The sequence below is a fragment of the Giraffa tippelskirchi genome, chromosome 8 (genome assembly GCF_054371585.1).
Source record: "Giraffa tippelskirchi isolate mGirTip1 chromosome 8, T2T-mGirTip1v1.2.pri, whole genome shotgun sequence".
NCBI lineage: Eukaryota > Metazoa > Chordata > Mammalia > Artiodactyla > Giraffidae > Giraffa > Giraffa tippelskirchi.
In genome coordinates this window covers 86,743,046-86,769,550 of record NC_137282.1, presented here as the reverse complement: position 1 = coordinate 86,769,550, position 26,505 = coordinate 86,743,046, and the positions used below count along the sequence as shown (strand labels likewise).

Sequence of the window (26,505 nt, the reverse complement as noted above, 5' to 3'; positions counted from 1 at the left end):
CTCTTAAGATTGTTTTTATTCTTAATCTTTAGATTGCTAATGCCTTTTGATATTACAAGAAACGCATAATTTTTCCAAGAAACGGTAAAAAGGAAAAAAAATTAGGTCCAAACAGGAAAAAATGAAAGGTTCTATCCACCCAAGAGAAACACATCTAACCACGTTGAGAAACTTCATTAAACAGGTGCACTGTTAAAGACACACATCCACACACAGACAACCCCTGCTCATGCCTGTGTGGGATTTATGCCCACACACAAATCTCTGATTGACATGTGGAGATGTGATGTTTATGAAAACTTGGCTGAAATGTCAAGTGTGACATTCACTGTGTGAAGCATGATACAGTAAATGCCTTTCACTGCACTTTAGTGTTTACCTGGTAATGCTTTCTGCTTCTCTTCGTTAGGCAGAAGATGAGGACAGCAAGGACCTGTTTAATCCCAGCCCTCTTTACTTCATTCACACAGGCCAGTTGAGATGAGCACTCAACACGAGTTCTTTAAAAACACAGGTTGGGTAGGAAAGCTATTTGATGCAAAATATAAAGAACACCCTCTTCCCACCAATCTACCAAGAACCCTGGGATCCCTCAGTCCTAAGGCATAATACAGTCACTTTCTCAAGGGTTAACTTTGGGAATGGATGTGGTGAGCTATGGATATCATTTAAAATGATTGATTTTTAAGCCTGCTAAATTATCTGATATCCTTAATTTACATGTTTTTCTCTTATTACAGTTTTTCACTTATGAGATTTTATTCATGCTTTTGAATTTTATTTCTTTTAAATTGTTTGCTATGCCTCTCTGAAAGAGATAGCTATAAATTCTTCATGCTACAAATTTAGCCAGATATACATTGCTTTGACAGATGATAATATCCTTACACAACTAAATGAACTGATTGATTCTACTTATTTTGAAGTATTGGAGTGGTTAGAGACATTTCCTTGACTTTTCATAAAATGCAAAACTAATTTGAAAATATTTGAATACTAATGAAGATGTATTTAGTGAAGACACATTGTAGTTGAATACTTTGACAAAATAACCTTCTAAGTAATAGAATCACTATTATATTATTATTTGTTGTTTCTGCCAAGGAAGCAGTAATATAAAAAATATGAAGTTGGTGAGTGCCCAAATTAACTTCACTGCAATTTTTTTTTTCGTACTCTTAAAGAATACTAAATATAATCCTTAACCTAATGACCACTTATATCCAGAAGAGCAGCAGGATAGAAGTATGGTTTATTGATGGTAAAAATATATTAAATCAAGTGCTAATCCTGACATTTTATTTCTTATTGCTTGGTAACAATGCAGCAACTCTGTAAGAGTTCCTTTATCTCAACTACAATGGACTTCATTGCATTGTGGCGTAGAAATACCAATTACAGCAAGTCATTTGTATGCCATTATCCTTACAAAATTTTGGTGCTTTTTTTTTTATTGTTAGTGCAGAGATCCTAAAAGAAAGTCATTTTAATAATACATTCTTCCTTTTTTGATGGATTGGTAGATTTTATTCTAGCTATTTTGGGCTTTTTGGCTGTGTATCTATGTATAATTTTTGAGGCTGCACAAATTTGTGTTTTATCTACCTACACTGTATAAACATAGGCTTTTGAATTTCATTGTAAATATGTATGTTCTAGGTGATTCTTCATTAGTTCTTAGTGAACATCTTTTATACTTGACCACTTAAGAAGAGAGAAAAGAATACCTGCATGGAATTTTTTTCTCAAAAAAATTGTGAGGACATATACATCATCCTTCTCTAATATAGAGCATTTCTAGTTTTAGAACCTGCTTTAGGAAAAGGGAGCCTGTTGAACCAGTGTGATATAAGTGAAAGGCTAGTTTCTGTTGTGTATACTGTATGTATCCTATATACTATTAGTTCATAATTATTATTTACAACAAAGATTGATAAACTGCAACCTGTGACCTGTTCCGTACTGCCTAAGAGGTAAGAAATTTTTTTTATATATATATTTTAAAGGGTTGTTTGAAAAAAGAAAAGAACAATATGTGGCAGAGACAGTATGGAGCCTGCAAAGCCTTAAACATTATCTGGCCCTTTACAGAAAAAAAACTTTCAAACCCTTGATTTATGGCATAATTTCCATGTGTATACTCTAAATATATTAAATGTCGCTAAGTATTATTTTCTAAAGGACCAGTGAATTTAAGTAGAACTGAAATAAAATAATGATAGCTGGTTTGAAGAGAATCAATGAAAAAATTAAATTGAATAATATGAATTTGTGTAGAAGTAGTAAAATGATTATGCAATTTAGTAGGCCTGTATTGGGGACAACCATGAAGAAAGGAAGATTATATATAGCAACTTACTTATCTTGCCACGGTTTTTACAGTTTCTTTACTATCTCAATGCTTTTGTCAATAAATCTGACTTTAATACAGTTTTGTACTGAGAGACTCATTTTATTGGAAGCATCTTGCTTTTTCTTGCCCATTAGATTTTAGCACATACTTGAGGGCCAGTTCCTTATGTACAGTGTCTGTATCCTGGGGTGATGGGGTGAGGACTTCTCCAACTTGACCTGGGTCCAGCACGCTCCTGCAGCTCCTGCTGGCTGGCAGAGTGTCCAGGAGCTGCGGAAATGGTCCAGGGTTGGAGTCGTCCTGTGTGCCTGGGGTTTGGAAGGGCTCTGCAGCCCTGGGTTTTCATCTCCTCTGGAGCTGTACTCCCGCCTCTCAGAGACAGCCCAGGAGAAGACTTGTGGATAGACTTTGGGCAAGGTGAGACTGGTTGTCTCAGCCTTCCAAACCAGGGATTTTAGCTTCTGATTTTCTTTTTAATCAGGAATATGTTTGTAAGAGTTATCTGATTATGTCTTATTTATTGCTAAGCGAAACTTGAAATCAGGACGTTCACTAGGATAGTCATGTGCTTCCTTATCTGGCACTAGTCCTCTTAAGAAATAGAAAAGGCTCCATCCAGCCAAAATGTATTCTAATAATGAAAGATAAAGTCAATTATTTATTTACTAATTTTTGCTTTGCCATTCGGCATATGGGATTTTAGCTCCCTGACTAGGGATTGAACCTGGGACCCTGGCAGTGAAAGTGCAGAGTCCTAACCACTGGACCACCAGGGAATTCCTGAAAGTCAATTATTTCAGCTAGATTCGCCTCCTCGTTCTTGTAGGCAAAGGCCCAGAAAACCCTCTGCTTGAGTACACTTCTGTATTGGCATGTGTTTTATATTACTTCGTTTGTAATGCTTTATGTTTTCAAAGTGATTTTGCATATGTGTATCTCATTTGATCCTCTTAATCACCGGGTGAGGTAGGAGGAGAAGCAGTTTTATTATAATATTACCCATGAGGAAACTGAGACACAGATACATTTCTGGAATAGATCAGTAGGAAATTGAATGGCTTAATGAAAGGGACATTTGAAAAACTTGGAGTGCTGCCTTTCCACATTTCCTCTGCCATGGTCCTGCCATTACAATGCTGAAGCTTTCCTTTTTTTTTTTTATTTTAATTTTTGTTTTTATTTTAACATCCAAAAGATGTTGTATTGGGACACAGTCGATTATCCTTCTTTTTTAAAAAATTAATTGTTTGTTGGTTATGTTGGGTCTTCATTGTCATGAGTAGGCTTTCTCTAGGTGCAGTAAGCAGGGTTGCTGTTCGTTGTGGGGCAGGAGCTTCTCATTGCAGCGGCTTCTCTTGTTGCTGAGCGCAGGCTCTAGGCACGTGTGCTTCAGTAGTTGTAGCACATGGGCTCAGTAGTTGTGGCACACAGGCTGAGTTGCTCTGAGGCATGTGGAATTTTCCCATAATAGGGAATGAACCCATGTCCCCTGCATTGGCAGGCAGATTCTTTCTTACCCACTGTACCACCAGGGAAGTCCTGAGACTTTATTTCTAAGACACTGAACAACAAGAAGAATTGTGAAACTCTGAAAATGTAGCTAAGTGGGCTTTTACAGAAGCTTGCACCTTATTTTAAATACAAACGAGAGGGTTGTGATTTTAGGTGGTGTGTGCAGAATGGGATTTTTATGGAGGCAGGAAAGAAGACACATGGTAGCCAATGAGGAGACCGTTGCAGTGATACAGGCAAGAGGTGGTTGTGGCTTGGATTTGAGTGGTGGAGTGGAGGTGGGCAGAGGGAGTGGAACTGAGGTATACAGTATTTTGGAAGAGGAATCTTTTCAGACTTGCTAATGCCTTGGATGTGGACACCTGGGGTAGGAGGATGGCAGAGACTAAAATGATTCCTCCCCTACTTAAGCAATGGTGTGTCACCTATAGAGTTGAGAAAGCCTGGTAACGGCTTTTGGAAGGAAGAGTAACAAGAACCCCGCTAGGATTGGTTGGCATTTTTAGGCATTCAAGTGGTGATGTAGGTGAAGATGCACATGTATATGTTGTGCTCAGAGGAGAAGTCTAGAAAGAGTTATACAGTTGGAAATAATCTACATGTATTTGATAAGTAGTCATGGAATGGAAAAGACCACTTAGGGGAAAGGTCCTGGAATCAAGCGTTAGGAGTCTCAGTATATTTATTTATTGATTGATTGATTTGGTGAACAGTATCTGAGATTAAGAATCACACCTTTGCCTCTCTCTGACATTGTGACTTTGGACAAATAAATGTACTTAAGAATCCTAGCTTCTTTATAGCATCTCCTATTTCTATTTCTCAGGTCTATTTTGAATGTCTGTGGGTTAGGGCATTTGGATGTGTTCTGTAAAGCTCTGAAGTGCTATGTTCTCACCTTGATCCCTCCTGCTGCTTTGATTAATGAACCTCAGATGACTGTGGTTTTCACTGGCCCAGTGACAATGACTGTAGATACACCCTGTGAATAGTACCTGGCAAGGTATACCTGCCTTATCCTTTCCCTGTCTTCCACAGTTCTTGAGATTTAAGGAAATAAAAATTTCATAATACCTCCAATTTCTAAAATCTTAGTGCATTATCAAAAACTAATTGTTTTTGATAATAACAAAAAACAAAGATTATTGTTTTTTAAATACGTTGTTTGCTTTGTGTGCATGCGTGCTAAGTCACTTCAGTTGTGTCTGACTCTATGCAACCCTATGCACTGCAACCCGCCAGGCTCCTCTGTCCATGGGATTCTCCAGGCAAGAATACTGGAGTGGGTTGCCATACCCTCCTCTGGGGGATTTTCCCCACCTAGGGATTGAACCTGCATCTCTTATGTCTACCCTGCATTGGCAGATGGGTTCTTTATCATTAGCGCCACCTAGGAAGCCATTGTTAGCTTTAATCAGCAGTAAATTACCTAATATTTAAAGCTCAACAAAGTCAGCCTAAATATGTTGATCACTTACATCAAGCAAATGCAGTGATGACTTTTAAGGGGAGCACTACAGACCCCTTATAAAAAGGAATGTTGTTAGAGATCTGTCATTTCATTAGCTCAAGTTGCATACAGTAAAAAAAATGATGACCAGTCTCTGCTGTCACATTTTAAATGGAGGATTAGCCAATGACCTGTTTATCTCTTTTTGTACTTTGGCTCAGAAGGTTCAAATATTCTGATTTTGAATGGAAACTAATGTTTGTTCTCTGATAGAACATGCTTATGCTGAATATCCTCCTTGAATTCTTTCCACTGAAAGTAGCATTTATTGTTTTAGGGGGTGTAAGAGAAACAGAATGAATAAAGAGAGCCTTAGATACTCGTTGATGTTTTATGTTCAATTCAGTGCACACCACTACCTACAAACATCAGAGGGAGTAAGAGTTCAGAAATAGACCCTTATTTCCTTAGGATGCAGCACACTGCTACATATAAATAAATTAGTCTGCAGGTGTGTTTTCACTGCCTCCTTATGAAAGCTTTGCCTTACTGAATTTTCAGACTCAGGGAAAAGTATGTTTTATTTAGCTTGTTTTTCGATGAAATGATTTGAAATGGTTTATTTGGGAGAAATAATGAACAATTAGAAACCAAGAATGACTTAATTGTTAGAAAGTATAGTAGTTCCTCCTTACCTGAGGTTTTGCTTTTCACATTTTCTGATACCTGTAGTCAACTGTGGTTCAAAAATATTGAATGGAATATTCCAGAATAAACAATTCATAGGTTTTAAATAGGGTGATGAAATCTCATCCCCTCCAGCTCTGTCCCACCTGGGATCCCCAATTGTCAACATCTTCTGCTCCTAACATCCAGCCATCAATATAATGGCTCTGTGATCCGGAATCACCCAGAGCAGATGGTCCTCCTTCTGACATATCATCAAAAGGTCAGTACAGTAAGTCTCCTACATATGTATGAGTTCAGTTCTGAGAGCACCTTCTAAAGTCCAGTTTGTTCCTAAGTCCAACAAAGTTAGCCTAGGTACCCAACTAACTCAATCAGCTATATATACTGTACTGTAATAGGTTTTAATAATTTTCACACAAATAATGGATAAAAAACAAACACAAAAATAAAAACAGTTTTAATCTTACAGTATAGTATCTTGAAAAGTGCAACAGTACAGTAGTATTACAGTACAACTTTTCGCCTCAGTCCACTCTCTCAATTATTTTCACTTTTCTTTTCATTGTTATCATTTGGTGCTTCTTAGCTGTACCAGGTACATCACCACTGCTTTTATGCTTGCTTCTGGACATCCTGGGTTTGAAATAACGATACTGTACCACTGTATTCTACACAGTACTATACAGTAAAGTACACAAAGGCACCCCTCGTAGAGGATGCATACATGTGACAATGTATGCCAGAAATGTGAACTAACTTACGTGGTTGGACATGAGACCACACGTTTACACCTTTGAAAATTCACAACCTGAAGGTTTGTACGTAGGTTACTTAACTGTAGTAGTCTAACATTACGTTACAGTGCCTCTGTCATTCACCTCACTTCATCTCATGGCCATCTCGTCATCTCACACGATCACAAGAAGAAGGGGGAGCACAGAACAGCAAGGTGATTTGAGAGAGCAAGACCACATTCATGTATCTTCTATTATAATATATTGTTATAATTGCCCTATTTTATTATTAGTTATTGTTAATCTCTTATTGTGCCTAATTTATAAGTTAAACTTTATCATAGGTCTGTATGTATAGAATAAAAGTATATATATAGGGGTTCGGTGATCTCCACAGTTTCAGACGTTCACTGAGGTCTTGGAATATATTCCATGTGGACAAGGAAGCACTCTGGTAATGGTTTTTTATTCTGTTTTTCTTTCCATGAAGAAACCCAGACAACTCGTGTCCAGGAATATAGGTCACTTTCTCTCTGACTTGGCTTCTGAAATTTAATATTAATTTCTGTCACTGAATAACTAAGCCTGCACTCAGTTTCTTTGAAGAGAATTTTAAATCCAAATCCCATGGAGGGAAGTTAAACAGGGACCTGAAGAATCTAGTATCTTTTCTGTGCTTGCTGTGAAAAGGAGCTGAGTTATTCATTTAAAGAAGCTATTTTAGTTTCCTTAATAATTACAGAAAGGATACAAGTTTTGCCTTGTATTCTTGAAAAGGTTCTTTTCAGTTTAGAATTTTATTTTAAATTTTGGAAAAGGTTTGCTGGCACAGACAAAACTTAGGGAAGAAAAATTCTTTATTATCAAATTCAGACAAATACAGGTTGACTATTAAAAAGCTACAGGATTAAGACTGTTGAGTTTGAAAGTTTTGGTATAATTTAAATTTCTTTCAGATTGAGAAATTTACAAAGCTCGTTCATTTTGAAAATTGACATCTCAGGAATGGAATCAAATCTTTAGGAAGAAAGGAAGTATTAAATGGTATTTTAAAGGCAGTTCTATAGATCAGTTTCTGCTCTAAAGAATATTTTAGTTGCTGTTTTATTTATAGGTTTTTTCCCCCCCAGTGCTTTTGGCATTATGTTTGCACCCAAAAAGTTTTCACTTACTTTTCCTCTTTGTTGGTTAATATTTTTTAATATATCAATACAGAGTGGCATTTTATATGTGGTTTAATGAGGACTAGATTTTATAAGGAGAGAAGAAAATAGAATGGAAAACTTTTCTTCATAAAATTCATCCCCAGGAAATAGAAGGGGCAGTAAAATGGTCCAAGTAGAAAAGATACAGCTAAGGGGTGCCTTACATACAGTGGAATAGATCCATAATTGAAATATTTTCAACTGTGGCAATAACAGATAAAGGAGTTATAGCCTAATGATAATAAAAATAGCAACAGCAACAAGTACTATTTATACCATGAACTTACTGTACAAAACACATAAGGTCATGTGTTATAATAGCCTAGTAAGGTAGGTTTTATTATCCTTATTTTATAGAGGGAGGAAATGAGGATAAGGAGAAACTTTATGATAAAGCTAATAAAGGAGAGTTAAGATTTAAAGACATTTCTTTCTGCCTCCAAAGCCATGTTCTTAAGTATAAGTGAAGGATAATGGATGTATTTTAAGATACATTTTGTTTTATACTTTGCAGTGTTAATATTTAAAGTATAATTTATTACCTCCTTAAGGGCAGGGTCATAGACCTTTAGCTAATTGAATTTTTCAGTTAACTAAGTATGGCTCCAGGATAATGTTAATACTTCCATAAACATAAAATTAAAAATCATTCAGAAATGTTAACCTTGTAAAACCTATAAAATAGGATAATCTATCTCCTGAAAGCTATAAAATGAGAGTCTTTACACTTGAGAAGCTAGAATGGTTTCTCCCCAATAAAAATGATGTAGATGATATTAATTTCATTTCAGACAATAGTTTGAAATCAAGATAGAAATTTTAGGATGCTGGATAATAAATAGTGGCATGATTATCTACTTAAAAACTAGGACTTTCCAGTTTCTTTTCTGGCATCTAAGAACCGTAGAAGTTACCACTCTTGTCCTCACAATAAGAAAGTGAATAAACTGAAAATCAGCAGAAACAGTTTGTTTACAGGAATAATAGTAGTGATGTAGTTCATAATTATAACTGATGGGTGAATGAAAGCAGTGTTTTAAGGGACGGGAGGGAGAGATGAGAATACTCTGTCATAAGGTGCTCGCATTACCCGTGAGATGGTATAGTGTTCTCTGGAAGAGGACTTGGGTTAGTTGTGAATGTATTGCAGACTCAAGCATAACCACTAAAAATAGTAAAAAGAGAGGTATATGGTCAGCTATATCTATAGGTTTCACACCCACAGGTTCAACCCAAATTTGCTGATGTCAAACTCACGGGTACAGAGGGCTGGCTGTAATGTATATGCTGAGAGAGGAGGAAAAATAGAATCAAAAAGCTTGAAACCAGAGAAGTCAGAAAAATACAAGACAAAAAAAAACTGAAGAACAATTACAACAAATAGAAAATGTAACAACTTTGGTAGTTGTTAATCCAATTATATCAATAATCACTTTAAACATTAATGGTCTAACATACACCAGTTAAAAGACAGAGACTCAGACAGAATTAAGCAAGACTCAACTGTATGTTGTCTAGAGCAAGGAAAATGATCAAGGATAAAGAGAGACATTCTGTGATGATACAGGGACCAATTCTGGATGAAGACATAAGAATCCTTAAAGTGTATGCAGTGCTGGTTAGTTTTTGTTTCTCTCTCTTTTTTTATACTCATTATGACCTTCAGAGACACTAGCACCAGTTGCCTGATGCGGTCTTCATGGTCGTTTGGGTCCCAGCCCTATGAAGCCCCTTTCCTAAGCATCGGTTCAACCACTTCCTTTTGCTCCTCTTGCAGTTACTATATGTGTCACCTCAGCGCTTCTTTTTTTGCCTTTTTAGTTCTCTAATTCCTTATTAAAATTTTCTTGATTAAAATAACCTGTAAAATTAACTTGAAATGGATCATAGACAAATATGAAATGTAAAACTATAAAGCTCCTTGAAGATAAGAAAAGATCTGGGTGAACTTAATTGGATTTGGCACTGTGTGTTTTTAAAATACAACACTGAAAGCACAATCCATGGTCAAGACATCTTTACAGACACCTGACCAAAGACATTATACATATGGCAAATAGGCATATAAAAAATTATAAATATGATTTGTCTTTAGAGAATTTCAAATTAACACAATGAGATCTCATTTAGAATGACTAAAATCCAAAACACTAATACCACCAAATGCATGTGAAAATGCGGAGCAACAAGAACTTTCATTCATTTTTGGTGAAAACGTGAAGTGGTACAACTGCTTTTGAAAACAGTTTGGCAGTTTCCAATAAAACTAAACATACTTTTACTACATAATCCAACAATTGCACCCTTTGGTATTAACCAGCTCTCCTGGTTGGGATACTTCTTGGAAGATTAATAAATTGCCTATTTTTGTTTCCATATAGAACATAGACTGGGCTTATTCATGATCTTAATCTGAACCACTGTTGAATTTGATATTTTGATTTCTTGTATTTGTCCATGTAACCAAGAACTCTTGTTAGTCTAGTGTGCTGACTTTCATAAGGAAATAAACATTTCTTTCTTTCAAGAAGTTACTTTATGCGTGACTGTGTTTAGATAGAAAACAGTATTTCACTTAAACGTGGGAAATGAACAGTTAGCTAGAAAGTCATTCTAACTGCACACTGGACCAAGTTCACATTTTATGAAATCTACAAATGACCACCTTCAGAGTTGCTTGGAAAGACAGTAAAAAAACATGACTGTTCATTTCACTATGATAAGGATTTGCTGTGTGAGACACAGTGATGATCTTAGATGATATCTCAGTTTAATTGTTGTGATAGGACAAGCCTGAGATTATAAGTTGTATATAGAGCAGTGGTGCTGAATTTAATGGTTAAGATAGTCATTGCTGTGGGATCCTGACGGTTTGTGGCCGTAACCTCAAAAGTGTTCTGTTTTCTTAGCTTTATTTCTATAGATACTTTTTTTAAAAAAAATTATGTGTTTATTTTTGGCTGTGCTGGGTCTTCGGTGCTGCATATGGGCTTTCTCTAGTTGCAGAGGGCGGGGGCTGCTCTCTGGTCGCGGTGTGCAGGCTTCTCACTGCAGTGGATTCTCCTGTGGAGCACAGGCTCTACAGTGCACCGGCTTCAGCAGCTGGCGCACAGGCTTAGTTGTTCTTCGGATGTGGGATCTTCCTGGATCAGGGATCAAAGCCATGTCCTCTGCATTGCAATCAATTCAGTCGCTCAGTCGTGTCTGACTCTGTGACTCTATGGACTGCAGCATGCCAGGCTTCCCTGTCCATCACCAACTCCCAGAGCTTGCTCAAACTCATTGGGCCACCAGGGAAGCCCTCTTTAGATACATGTATATGATGGCTTTTAAAGGAAGGATGAGCTTTCTCCGTGGCTCAGCAGTAGAATCCGCTTGTAGTGCGGGAGATGTAAGATAAACCGACTTGATCCCTGGGTCTGGAGGAGGGCATGGCAATCCACTCCAGTATTCTTGCCTGGAGAATCCCATGGACAGAAGAGCCTGGCAGGCTACAATCCTTGGGGTTGCAAAGAGTCAGATATGGCTGAAGCGACTTAGCATGTGGGCAAGCAAAGGAAGGATAGGACTTCAGATATTTTACAGTCTCTTTCTTGGCTCACAGGTCTAAGGACATTTGGGTGGGCATGGGCCAGAATAGAGTGTGGAGACACATCTTTCACAGAATCAAGGGCCTTGAGGGAAAAAATGGAATGGAAGTCTCTTGGTTCGATTTTCTTAATTCCTGTTTGTTACCTATATGTTTGCTTTTATAAAATTAGGATCATATTTTTATTTTTTTTTCATATTGTAAAGCATTAAACATTTTTAATGAAAGTATTTATTTGGCTCTGCCCAGTCTTAGTTTCAGCAGTTGGAATCTTTGATCTTCTCTGGAACATGTGGGATCTTTAGTTGCAGTGTGTGAACTCTTGGTTGCAGCACGTGTGATCTAGTTCCCTGACCAGGGACGCAACCTGGACTCCCTGCACTGGGAGCATGAAGTCTGAGCCCCTGGACCACCAGGGAAGTTCCAAGAATGTTGTTGGAGATCACTAAATATTCCCCCAAAGAGGATATTTTAGTGATTATACTCAAATTTATATCAACAGTTCTGTTGTACTTTCATGTTGTTTTTCCTTGCTCACTATTATTAGTAATGCTGTGGTAAATATCTGTATCTTGTATCTGTGAGAGTCTGATGATTTGATGAAATTCCTAGAAGTGAATTTTTTGGATATGTACCTCAACATTTTACAAATTTTGATAAATATTGCTGCATTGTTCTATAGGCAGGTAGTTTCAATTATAACCCTGTAATGGTACATAAAAGTATCATTTTGAACCATTCTCAACAACATGAATATTATACTTAGTTTTTTTTAGATAATCTGTTAAGTGAAAAAAACTGTCTTGTGGTTTTAATTTTGCATATCTTTGATGACCAGGGAAGTTGAATATTTATTGGTTGTTTGTATTTGTGTGTGTGTGGTCTTATGTGTTGCTGTAAGTATGATAATTATTTGAATTGGCATGTCTAGTATTTCATTCCCAGGAGTTCTTAGGTGATGAATTGTATAAGAGGGAGTTATATAAGGGATATCAAATGACATTCCTTGTATGTGGAATCTAAAATGAAATGATACAAATAAACTTATTTACAAAACAGAAACAGACTCACAGATGTAGAGAAAAACTTATGTTGACTTGAGGGGAAGAATGTGGGGGAAGGGATAGTTAGGGACTTTGGGATCAACATGTACACACTGATATATGTAAAATGAATAACCAACAAGGACCTACTGTATAGCACATGGAACTCTGCTCCATGTTATGTGGCAGTTTGGATGGGAGCGGGGTTTGGGTGAGAATGGATACATGCCATCACTTCATGGCAAATAGATGGGGAAACAATGAAAACAGTGAGAGACTTTATTTTCTTGGGCTCCAAAATCACTGAAGATGGTGACTGAAGCCATGAAATTAAAAGATGCTTGCTCCTTGGAAGAAAAGGTATGACCAACCTAGACAGCATGTTAAACAGCAGAGACATTACTTTGCCAACAAAGGTCTGTGTCGTCAAAGCTATGGTTTTTCCAGTAGTCATGTATGGATGTGAGATTTGGACTATAAAGAAAGCTGAGTGCTGAAGAATTGATGCTTTTGAACTGTGGTATTGGAGAAGACTCTTGAGAGTCACTTGGACTGCAGGTAGATCCAACCAGTCTATCCTAAAGGAAATCAGTCCTGAATATTCATTGGAAGGACTGATGCTGAGCTGAAACTCCAATACTTTGGCCACCTGATCCGAAGAACTGACTCATTGGAAAAGACACTGATGCTGGGAAAGATCGAAGGTGGGAGGAGAAGGGGATGACAGAGGATTAGTTGGTTGGATGACATCACCGACTCGATGGACATGAGTTTGAGTAAGCTCCAGGAGTTGGTGATGGACAGGGAGGCCTGGCATGCTGTGGTCCATGGGGTCGCAAAGAGTGGGACACGACTGAGCGACTGAACTGACTGAACAGCATACATGTGTATGTATGGCTGAGTCCCTTTGCTGTCCACCTGAAACTATCAAAACATTGTTAATTGACTGTATATATATATAATATAAAAAATTTTTTTTTAAAAAAAGAGGACATTCAGGATTGTGGTTGACACATGAGCTCTGGAGTTAGGCTTTCTGGATTTGAACCCAGCTTCCTGAGGGATCCCCCATCCGCTGAACTCAGGCAAAGGAAGGGCATTTGAAGTTTGAGGCAGTCACCCAGTTATGGGAGTAAAGATGGATAAGGCTCTCAAAAAGTAACCATGGCTGGCAGCTGTACCCCCAGAACTTGTTCCTAAAATAAGGTGTGAGTCAAGTGCTCCGTTGATTCACCATTTTGAGACAGCTCTCTAAAACTTACAGTCGTGATTTCCCATAAAATCATCTCACTGCAAATGAGGACATAAATCCTATTGAAAAAAGAGAAGGGAAGAAAGGGCCAGAGGCTATTTCTAACATAATCTAATGGTTTTGGAATCTTTACCTGTGATATTCTCTCCTGAAAGGTTATTGAATAATAAGGCGCAGTATGAGTGACATAAATTGAGGAGATGCACTGTTATGAATTGTCTTATTGCAAGAAAGGACAAAAGTTTCATTTACTAATTTTGTTTTCGCCTTTATTTTAATGAACAATGTTTGACCTACTTATTGATTTATTCCACATTTGTGTCAAGAATTTAGCTTATGATTTTAGTCACTCCTATTAAAATAATAGTGGGTTTCCACACTCCTTCCAGAGACTTTGTCAAAAAGTGTTATTTTTTCAACCTCAAATATAGATCTGGCCTACAAATACTGAAGTGATAATTAGGGCTTGTGCAAGATTGTTTCATTTGAAAAATTAGCTGCTTTTTTTTTTTTAAAGGATTTACTTTCCAAATCGTTCTGGTTTGAGTGTGTAGCTAAAAAAAGGCATTTTAAAGTGATGGCTTACATAAATTATTTAAGTAAGACATGAGTGAAAGGAAAAATGAAAAACATTATTCATTGACCCCTTTTGTGTTTCTGGTTATAATTTTTATAAATGCATTTTTGCATGTATCATTATTGTAGTTTGAACATGTAACGTATGTCAGTCTCCTAAAATTAGAATATATTCACATTTCCCTGTAGCCTTTCACCAGGCCCCTAGAAAATCCAGGTGCACAACCAAAAATTAGTAAAAGTAAGAGAATGTGATTGCCAAGGTATTAAAAATTTCTTTCTGGCGAGAAGCCACCATAATAAAAAAAAACTGCCCTAGCAACATTAGTTAAGGTGAACTCTTGTGAGGGTTTTGAAGTATGAAGGGAATCATATTTCTTTTTTGTTCAGGTGGGCTGTTGCCATTTCTGATAGAGCTTCCAGAACTAGGTTCCTCATTCCATAAAATAAAAATTTCACACATCTTTCTGCCACTTCCGTTCCTTTGTCTCCCACATTCTTTCACAAGTATCCTCTCTCCACATTCCTCCATAGGCCACATCCTTCCCTAACCCCAGGCGTTTGCCCTGGCCTCTCTTGTTGCCTGGAATGCCCTCCTCATCCTTTACGTGGCTCATTTTCTGCCTTCTTGATGAAGCTTGTTCTCTATTACAGCATTTATTACCTTGTTACATTGTGATTAGCTGTTCACCTGTCTCCTCCAGTAGATCGTGAGCACCTTGTGGGACCTTGTCCTGTTCCCCTCTGTATCCTCCACACATGCACACAATGCCTGGCACACAAGAGGTGCTCATTAAATGATGTTTGAGTCACTGAGCTAGAAGGTTAAAATATGAGCATCATTTTGCAGGCTTCGAAATGTTCTGCCTATGCTAGTTGCTTGACATTATCCTGCCATAGTCTTAAGAAAGTGAAAAATGCCTTGTGCTCAGTGGTGCTTGCTGATGACTTTATCATTGAGTTCTTGATTGGGCCCTGCTTGGATAGGCTGGATAACCTGCCACCAGATGTTCTGTAATTCCCTTCCTTATTACAGTGACTAGTGTCCTCTGATTTCTCTGGGATCACTTTATCTCAAGGTGTGCCTTTTAATGCTGGCTGGAATAGATAGCTTTTATTCCTCAGCTAAAGGAGAACAAGCCATATGGTAGTTAACTAGATTTGCAAAGGATTATAAATTGGTGGCCAATAAACTGGCCTTGTAAGTGCAACAGCCTGATAAGGCAGGAGAGAATTGGCATAGCAAATACACAAGTGCAGAGGAGTATTAAAGGTGTACTAAGTGGCGTGGAATGAAGATCATGTGTTGCATTTAACAAAGTACACCCAGTAAAAGGGGTTTGATCTAGTGCTCAATAACCCAGAATAATTAGAAAGCTGTAGGTTAATGTGTGTACTTTGAGATCTTTGTCGTAGAAAGAAAGAAAGATTGCGTTAAATCATGTCCAACTCTTGTAACCCTATGAACTGTAGCCTGCCAGGTTCCCAGGCAAGAATACCAGAGTGGGTTGCCATTTCCTTCTCCAGGGGATCTTCCCAACCCACGAACTGAACCCAGGTCTCCAGCGCTGCAGGCAGATTCTACCGACTGAGCTATGCAGGAAGAGTGGTTGTAGAACATGCAGCAGCTGATGTAGACTTACCACGTAAGGCCTGGAAAGACTACTAGGCATCGCTTGAAGTTCACCTTTCACATTTTAGCGATAAAATGGCCTTAAGTGGTTCACGTAAGAGCATAGTGCAAGAAGGTATTCCAGCTAAAACCCAGAATCGATATCTTTTGACTCCAAATCCAGTTCTTTATTTCACACTCTGCTATCTTCTTATTTTTTAAGGGTAGGAGACATCAGAGAAATCATATATGGACAAAAGTTCTTCTCTTACAAACTATTGACATCAGTAAATTACTTTTTTTCTGTCAACCATAGTCATTTTTCTTTAATGGTAGGGGAGAAATTCTGCCTAAAATATCAGGGTGCTTTTTTATTTGTCATTCTTAACTTTTCAAATATGCTGTTGAGTTTAAGGGATGAGCTGTATATGCTCAGAAGACATTTTAGATTCAGGACCTTGATCAGCTTTATTCACGTTAGTTTTCAGTCAATGCTATGAATGATTACCTCAGAGTGAGGACTAACCCTGCTTTCCTAGTGATGAGTAGAGGTTAAAATTCAATTTGTTGGAAGAAAACTGAAAACTGAAGCCAAATCCAGCCTGTTTGGTACCCAACACCAAATTAAGTTTTGGAGATAAGAGTTTTGGGTGAAGTAGAAAAGAATAGCTTTATTGTTTTGACAGCAAAGGGGGCCACAGTGAGCTAATGCCTTCAAAACTGTGTGCCCATCTGGAGTGGGTAGTGAGAAGTTTTATAGTAATGCTTCAAAGAGGGATGATCATCTCATGGACATTCTTCTGATGTTTGGAGTCAGCGTCATCAACCTTCTGGTTCCAACTGAGTCTGGGGTCTATATGCTTGTGGGCAGCACCCCATTAATTTCTCCTACCTGGTGGGGTTTTTAGTATCTGCAGAACAGCTCAAAGATATTGTTATGTATATCCTTTGATGGGGAACCAGGAGCTTGCTCCAAGGCTGCACTATTGTTTCTCTGACGGTTCGGTTCGTTCCTCTCTTGTCTCTGCATCCCTTCCCTTTCCTAATTACCACCTTTTTGAACCTGTTCGTTGGAACTGGGGGAGGAAGGTCACGGATGCTGAATGAAACCTATTTCCTGTAATCAAGAGATGGGTAACACCAAAAAACTTTCCTTCCCAGGATTCCCACAGGGTCCTGCTCAGTATCAGAACAAGTGATGCCAGCTGTAAAACTGATTATTTGTCTCTGCCAGTTGTCCTAAGGGAGGAGTCATTTGATCTTAATGCTAGAATCAGAGCTGAGACTATGATGAATATGTTTGAATGTCTTTTAGGACTTAAAGGTCTAGTTTTAGAAATTGAACTACAGAGAGAGGAAAGAAGATGTTTTGAAGTTTATTCATTTTTGCACCTTATGACTTTTTATTATACTAAATCAGAGAAAGCAAACAGCATTTTAATTTTCTTAATCAAATAAACGGGGTTCAACTTTGCTTACTGCTTCCTAAAAATGAAAGCATATTGAGAACATGTAGAAGTTTAAGTGAAAAATAAAGCTCATATTCAAAATGGCACATGCTAAATGATTTTAAATTTAAGAATTGACTCTTTCACAAACTGAATTCAAGTCACAATCCCTGTTGGGTTAAGCAGCTATTATCTGTGTTCTGGAAATGTTAAGAGTTTAGCCCAATTCTCCTTTGCAGTTTCTGTGTTAAATACTGTGTTCTTGCATTATAGAAAGCTCCAAGGATGATTAACAGGCCCCAACTGAAGGAAACAGTCTTAAAAAGTAACCTTTTAAAGTTTTAGCTGATATCACTAATAGGCAGTTTTTCTGTGGCTGTAAAACCCAGCACAAACTTTTTTTCTCTTCTTGTTTCTCCATAACTCTCTTCATTGAAAATTGTTCCTAGTTAATTCTATTAATTATTATCATGTCTCGCTGTTTTTCTTGGAGTATGTGATAATAGTGTAATTTTTCTTACTATTATAGATAAGGCTGGTGCTTTGAATGAATGTGTTGGAGGTATTTTAATTCCTTTGGGTAGATGTTCTCATTTTAATTATTCTTTGGATTTGCTACAGCCTAATGTTTTCTTTTAGAAAAAGATAGGACAAATAAAATTGGATATTTATAATTCTTACTGAATGTTATTAAATCACATACTTGGTGAAGGTTGGCATTTTTTGGTTAAATAGCAAGTGTGAAGGCAGAATGCCATCATAGTCTAGACTGCCTGGATGTTGTATTAGTCAGGGGAAATGAAAATAATACTTATCATAAGCTGCATTTGAATTTGTTTAAGAAACAGTTCAATTCTACATAAACTATTGGATCAGTCCATGAAGTAAGTAATGTTTTTACTATTTTTTTTAATCAATATGTCCTATTAATTTTGCTGCTAGTCAGTTTTAATAAATTGAATTATTTTCGGTGAAGCTTTTCTCCTAATGAGTTCAAACTCATCCCATTTTCCACCTCATCCCATGGTTCTAAATGAGACATTGTAGGGACAAAGAAGTGTTTTTGTTTTGTAATGAGGAACATTAGGTTGAAGGTGATTATCATAAACTCAGGTTGAACAAGAAAGGAAGATTATTTCATTGTTCTCTGGGTATCCTTGTCATATTATAGTGTTTTTGCTGGTAGTTAGCTAAGCCCTTTTATTTCCTAGAAAAAATGACGAGGCTAGGTGTTATTTTAGAATATTAACTTTGATCCCTGTTTAATTTCATTCATTTAATTGGCTTATTTTATTTTTTTAACCAGTAGAGGCCATTTCTATCTTCATTGTATCAGTATTTTTTTCTGGCCTTGCATCATTCTCCAGTTTGATAAATATACTGTTTAATTTTTATACATTTTGTTCCCGAGATTGTAAAGTAGCTTATAAGGCACAGAAAATACACAAGATAACATCAGTTAAAAGTAGGGCTCTACAAAGAAAGAAAAGCAATGGAAGGGCTTTAAAATGGAGCAAGGACCAGACTGAAAAATTATACTGTAATAGCAAGCACAAGATATCAAATAAAAATTATAGGACTTGTTTGTATAGTTAGCAGTACATCTAATTTTTTTAATTTATTTTTTATTTTCTATTGGAGTATAGTTGATTTGCAAGGTTGTTTTAGTTTGAGGTGTACAGCAAAGTGATTCAATTATATATACATATATTGTTTTTCAGATTTGTTTTCCCATATAGGTTATTACAGAACATTCATTTCCCTGTTGTTGTTGTTGTTTAGTTGCTCAGGCGTGTCTGACTCTTTGCGACCCCATGGACTACAGCATGCAGGGCTTCCATGTCCTTTACTATCTCCCAGAGTTTGTTCAAATTCATGTCCATTGAGGTGGTGATGCCATCCAGCCATCTCATCCTCTGTCTCCCCATTCTCCTCATGCCCTCAGTCTTTCCCAGAATCAGGTCAGGGTCTTTTTCAGTGAGTTGGCTCTTCACATCAGGTGGCCAGAGTATTAGAGCTTCAGCTACAGCATCAGTCCTTCCAATGAATATTCAGGACTGATTTCCTTTAGGATAGACTGGTTGGATCTCCCCGCAGTCCAAGGGACTCTCAAGAGTCTTCTCCAACACCACAATTCAGAAGCATCAATTCTTTGGCACTCAGCCTTCTTTATGGTCCAACTCTCACATCCAAACATGACTACTGGAAAAACCGTAGTTTTGACCAAATGGGACCTTTCTCAGCAAAGTGATGTCTCTTCTTTTTAATATGCTGTCTAGGTTTGTCATTGCTTTTCTTTCAAGGAGCAAGTGTCTTTTAATTTCCTGGTTGCAGTCCCTGTCTGCAGTGACTTTGGAGCCCAAGAAAATAAAGTCTGTCACTGTTTCCATTGTTTTTCCATCTATTTGCCATAAAGTTATGGGACTGGATGCCATGATCTTCATTTGAATGTCGAGTTTTAAGCCAGCTTTTTCACTCTCCTCTTTGACCTTCATCAAGAGGCTCTTTAGTTCCTCTTCAGTTTCTGCTTTTAGGGTGGTGTCATCTGCATGTCTGAGGTTATTGATATTTCCCCCAGCAATCTTAATTCCAGTTTGTGATTCATCCAGCCTTGCATTTCACATGATATACTCTACATAGAGGGCTTCCCAGGTGGTGCTAGTGGTAAAAATCCTCCTGCCAGTGCAGGAGACATAAGGGACAGGGGTTCAATCCCTGGGTCTGAGAGATACCATGAGTAGGGCATGGCGACCCACTCCAGTATTCTTGCCTGGAGAATCCCATGGACAGAGGAGTCTGGTGGGCTCAGCCCATAGGGTCACAAAGACATAGAAGTTAAATAAGCAGGGTGACAATATACAGCCTTTACGTACTCCTTTCCCAATTTGGAACTGTGTCTGTAACACGTTGTTCCATGTCCGGTTCTAACTGTTGCTTCTTAACCTGCATATAGGTTTCTCGGGAGGCAGGTAAGGTGGTCTGGTATTCCTATCTCTTTAAGAATTTTCCACAGTTTGTTGTGAGCTGCACTGTCAAAGGTTTTGGCGTATTCAATGAGCCAGAAGTATATGTTTTCCTGAAATTCCCTTGCTTTCTCTGTGATCCAGTGGATGTTTGTAATTTGATCTCTGATTCCTCTGCCTTTTTCAAATGCAACTTGTACATCTGAAAATTCTCAGTTCATGTACTATTGAAGCCTAGCTGAAGGATTTTGAACACTGCCTTGCTATCATCTGAAATAATGTGAAAATTACCGCACACATGCAGTTGTGCAGTAGTTTGAACATTCTTTGGCATTGCCCTTCTTTGGGATTGGAACCTTTTCCAATCTTGTGGCCACTGCTGAGTTTTCCAAATTTGCTGGCATATTGGGTACAGAACTCTAACAGCATCATCTTTTAGGATTTGAAATAGTTCAGCTGGAATTCCATCACTTCCACTAGCTTTGTTCATAGTAATGCTTCCTAAGGCCCACTTGACTCCACACTCCAGGATGTCTGGCTGTAGGTGAGTGATCACTCCATTGTGGTTATCTGGGTCATTAAGATCTTTTTTTGTATAGTTCTTTGTATTCTTGCCACCTCTTCTTAATCTCTTCTGCTTCTGTTAGGTCCCTATTGTTTCTGTCCTTTATTGGGCCCATTTTTGCATGAAGTGTTCCCTGGGTATCTCTAATTTTCTTGAACAGATCTCTAGTCTTTCCCATATTGTTGTTTTCCTCTGTGCTATACAGTAAATCCTTGTTGATTATTTTGTATATAATAGTGTATATGGTAACGCCAAACTTCTAGTTTTTCCACCCCCCTCATAGTGCATGTAATTTAAAGGAAAATAATGATCAAGCGAAGCACAACTATTCTTGCTATTAAAACTAGACAGCATTTTATCTTAGGCACCCTGTTGCTGTTGCTTTTAATTTTCAAAAAAATTTATTTTTTAATTGAAGGATACTTGCTTTACAGAATTTTGTTGTTTTCTGTCCAACATCAACATGAATCAGCCATAGATTATACATATGTCCCTTCCCTCTTGAACCTGCCTCCCATTTCCCTTTCCATCCCACCCCTCTAGGTTGATACAGAGCCCCTGTTTGAGTTGCCTGAGATGTACTGCAAATTCCCATTGGCTATTCGTTTTACATATGGTAGGCACCCTGTTTTAATTGGAAGGAAAAACTCTTTATAACTGTGGTGTAGGTGTTCTCCAAGAGCATACTATTCTTGGAGCATTAAAAGACTGGTTGGGCTCCTTAATCATTTTTTTTTTTTTTTTTTTTTTGCTCAAACTTTTGCTGAATACTTGGAGGTCATGAGCTTAAGATTGTCTTCTAAGACGCAAATGGGAATGTGTATGTTCAGAATTGTCTGTTGTACCCAGACCCTTGCCCCTTAACCACAGTGACCTCAGGATGTATTCCCTGTCTTCATTTAAGGGCTTGATAAAGATATTGAACAGGATAGGACCAAAGACACCAAAGTGTTACCAAGTCCAAGCTTGCTCTGCTCATCGCACAACAGGCCAATAAATCAGAGAGGAGTTGTTGAGGCAAGGAATATGACTTTATTCAGAAAGCTGGTAGACTGGTGTCTCCAAAAAACAATCTTATCAGAGTCTTAGGGAAAGGAGTGAGGAAGTAAAATAAAATGGCCATTAATCTTGCAATGTCTCCTGGAATGACCAGACTTGGGGAGGGGATGGGTTAATTATTTTCCTTCCTGTAACCATCCAAGGGTAGACTGGGTCCTGAATAATAGCACTTTGGTTTAACATTCAGGCAGAGTCCTGAATAATAGCACTTTGCTTTAACATCCAGGCAGAGAAGCAGGCCATTATGTATAGACAGTATCCTTTTAGTGAACTAAAGCAGTGAGAAGCAAAGGTTAAAATAAAACAAATGCAACGTTGCGTCAGATTTTATTCTTCCCTGTAACAAAAGCGCTAGAATAGGGGTCCTTTTCTAATGTGAGGTGTCACTGAGGCTGAAGGGTAGAAATGCGTGAATGTTTATGGACAAATCCTCCATAATCCTTAGAGGGGTTTTACAGGTCAGGAAATATTTTTGTGTGTGGACAAATGTTGTAGCTTTCATCAGATTCTTAAGCAAGTACTTGTTTCCCTCAAAGTTAAGAACCACAGCATCAGAGGCCTCTAAGACTTTGTCAAGCCGTCAAGTAGTTTCGTGGTTCTTTTGTCATCTTTCTGTCTGTACATCAGAGCAGGGTCCCTGTTTTCTTCATTGTTGTATCTGGTAGGTGCTTAATTCATATTTGTTGATTTTAAAGTGAATGAAACCAAGTCACATTTTCAAAGTATGTCTGTAAAACTGTAGCGGGAGGGAGTTGGTCAGGTGCTTTGTGAAATCATACTGTGTGCTTTTCTCTTGACTCAGCAATGCGCTAGCTAGATCTGCAAATTAATGAAGTTCATTTGGCAGGGCTCGGTGTGGGAAAAACCTTGTCCTGGGGTCTAATGATGTTCTTTTCTCTGTTTATGACCTTATGGACCGTTTGTTAGTTCCCTGATCAGGAATCGAATCCTTGCTTCCTGCAATGAAAGTGCGTTGTCTTAACCCCTGGACCACCAGTGAAGTCTCAATAATTCATTAGTGCACTCCTGTGAATAGAGCCCCAGTTTGAAAAGGAGTATATTTGCCTTTCCATACGCTGTCATCTGTGCCATTTTTTACTTGACTGTAATTCTGTGACCATATTTTCAGGCTCTTTAAGAATCCTGGCTTGTAATTTTTGTGGGTCTACAGCCTAGAATTAGTTTGGAGAATCTAGGTGTATCTTCTTGGAATTCAGTTCCTTCTTAGCCATATTGGTTCTCCCCTTTTCTTCTCCCTGATGCTGAAGTCAGAAGTGAAATGGACTTGAGCTGCTGTGCTTTATTCTGTCTCCTGTCTCCAGTGGTTGTGATGACCATGTCTGAACTCCCCATCAGCAGCAACAGAATCACCCCAGAAACCACTCTTCCGTCGTCTTTAGTATTTGGACAGGACTCACCTCATTACAATTTGTACTTTTTGACCTACCTATTAAATTTTCACGTGACCTCCTTTTGTCTTAGGTCATGCATGTCTCTCTTTTCTATGAGATTTTTTTTTTTTAATTGAAGTTTAGTTGATTTACAACATTGTGCTCATTTCTGCTGGACAGCAAAGTGACTTAGTTGTACACGTATGTTCATTCTTTTTTATATTCTTTTCCATTATGCTTTATCCCAGGAGATTGGATATAGTTCCTCGTGCTATACAGTAGTACCTTGCTGTGATAGTTTGCATCTAAATGTAATAGTTTGCATCTACTAGCCCCAGATTCCCAGTCCATCCCTCTCCCTTCCTTCTCCCCCTGGCAACCACAAGTCCGTTCTCTATGTCTGTGGGTCTGTTTCTGTTCATAGATAGCCTTTTTAAAATACGAGGAGACACATTGCTATCCATGTTATCATATTCTTTCTTTGTATACCGTGTTCTCGTTGTCAAGATGATCTGTTTTCATACTGTCAGAATGGGGGTTTTGCGCACCTTAGATCCCTCATAGGCTTCTATCATTTACAGTTTCTGACCACTTGATCCTGATGTTTGTTTTTTTCCTCTCAACTTTTCAAAATCTACCTCCCTTCAAAAACCAGGATACATTTTTGTGCATACCCAAGATTCAGTTCCTGGCTTATTACAAATTCCAATTTTACATTGTCACTTTCTTTCAGGGTTTCCATCATTTCTACTTTACCAAGGAATTTATTGGTTAAAAGTCCAGAATCATGGTTTCTCTCACTGTTTCATTCTGAAAAATAGAATTTGTCAGAAGGCAATATTGAATTTATCAGAAGAATATGATGTACAGAAGATGTTCTAATAATTGACATTTCCCATGATATCACTCTTTTATATCACTCTCTTGTTTCTGAGCCAGTTTTGTCATTTCTGTTAAAAAATATGCCATCTACATCTTTAGTTTGGTGAGCACTCTTGATTATATGGCCATTAGTGTGATATTGTTTCTCCTTTTAAAATCACTTTAAATACATTTTGTCTCATCATTGCTAGGTCAGTGGCTTCCCAGGCTTGTGCCTGTTTTCGTGACATACCTTGTGTCTTTGAGCTTATTGTCACCAGACGTTGGAGAATGCCCATTGGCATGAAACATTCAATGACTATGCAGTTATATTGAAAACTGTTTGTAAGGCTGCAGTTTCATTAATAGCCACTCATCTTTTCGGTTTTTGTGCCTTTCTATAAAGACACCTAAGACCCCATGTATTTTTCCAGGCCTCTTCAGCTTTCATGCCGTTTTCTATTATATTTTTGTAGTAGTCAAATTACTCCCTAGCATGGAGCTTATTAAGAAGCTATGCACCTTCTTGCTCCTTTGGATGTTTTTTCTCTGCTGGATTTGTGGGGAAGGACGCCCTTCAGGCCGACTCTTCTTTTGCTCCACATTTCCTCTTCTCTTCCCCGTTTTCCTGGGTTAAAGTAGTATACAGAACACCTCTGCATCTATCTTCTAAATTTTTCTGTTATTGCTCATTGCTTCCCTTCTCCCTTTTTCTAGTCTTCCAAGGCTTTCTTTTTTTTTTTTTTTTTTTTGCTAATTTGGGTACTGAGTTTTTTTTTTTTTTTTTAATGTTTCTAGCCATTATTGCTTGTTACTTGCTTTTTAAGTTTCCTGATAAGAGAAGAATATTCATCCTAAGTCTTTCTGAAGGCTAAGATGACTCAGGAATAAATCTGCAATGTGATTCCTTCCCTTCCTCCCACCTCAGACCTCACTTTATTTCACATGTTAAGGTTTGCAGGTGTGCAGCTTTTTCCACTAACAGCCTTCAGGGTTAGGCACACTTTTGTGGCTATAACCGACTGAGATTGTCACTAAAATAAAATAAGAAATAAGGAGGCTATTACCTTGCTGCTCCTCTGTTGCCTTACCTGAGATATAAATAATGTTTGCCAAGGAAAAATAAAAACACTGTCACATGAGGATGAATTCTTACCCTTCTCCGAGCTTTAAAATAAATTTTTGCAGAATTACAAAGTGGGAAGGGTGTAGGGCAGAGAAAGCAACCTTTTAAAACAAAGTTCAAATCAATAATAATTAACATTCACTGGCCTCTCTTTTCCTGCTAATAACTGAAGACAAGTACTAATTAGAGAAGCCTCAAGTGTCCGGATTTCTGGATGTACCAGATGGCTGCATAAGAACTGTGCATCGTGCCAGGGAGAAGCCTGCATTGCTCTTAGCTACCACCTCTCCTCCATTTTGATCTTGTCTAAGGACTCTTAAACATGCTCATTGCTGTGCACTGAGGCTTTTTCTTTGTTCTTTCTTCTCTTGTCTTACCCACTTCTGATTTCATGAGGTACATTTCTGCCATGCTTAGTGAGTGCTCTTATGAGCTTTTATTTTTACTTCTTCCTTAACAAGCTCATTCTCTTCATCTTTTTCTTTTCAGATTTCCTTTGACTCTTATGTTTTTGTCTGATCTCACCAGACCCTTCCCTCTCTCCCCATTTGTTCTTTTTCAAGATCACACAAAATCAGCACAGAATCCTTCAGTTGCTAACATTAAGATAGTTCTGCCTCTTCAGGTTTTTTTTTTTTTTGGTAAACTCTTTTGACAGATTGTCTGAAAACATATGTTTTCTTCTTTGGGTTTATACTTCAAATATTTTCTTCCTCTGTGATTAACTATGCTAACCAACTCTGAGAAAGCTTTGACTTTTGTACAGTTTTCAATCCTGTTGAGTGTTGATATTGTTTTGACAAATGCTGCCCGTGCATTTTTGACAAGATGAAAATCATACCTATTAGGATGACAAAGCCTGGAACTGATTACGCTTAACCAGATTCTTGCTTTTCATTGGAGTTGTTTTACTGGGACACATTCTTTCACTTTGTTTGTTGTGAAAATCATGATATAGTTGCCCTTGGTAAAGAAAATTGGTCTTTATTTGGTGTTTTTTTGTCAGAACTTTTTCCGATGGAACCCAGAAGAAAGTAGAGATTGGTTACCATCAACATTTTTGGCTAAGTGAGAAG

General features: G+C 37.8%; 1 protein-coding gene and 1 non-coding gene across 11 annotated transcripts in view; one reads left to right on the top strand and one right to left on the bottom strand.

Moving 5' to 3' along the window:
- The window catches only part of OXCT1 (3-oxoacid CoA-transferase 1), a 169,846-nt gene that overhangs the window by 54,089 nt on the left and 89,252 nt on the right, over positions 1-26,505 (top strand). The gene's annotated exons all lie outside the window — the stretch shown is intronic.
- On the bottom strand, positions 3,057-3,129 carry TRNAE-UUC (transfer RNA glutamic acid (anticodon UUC)). The gene has a single exon. It is a non-coding gene; the product is annotated as a tRNA-Glu (tRNA).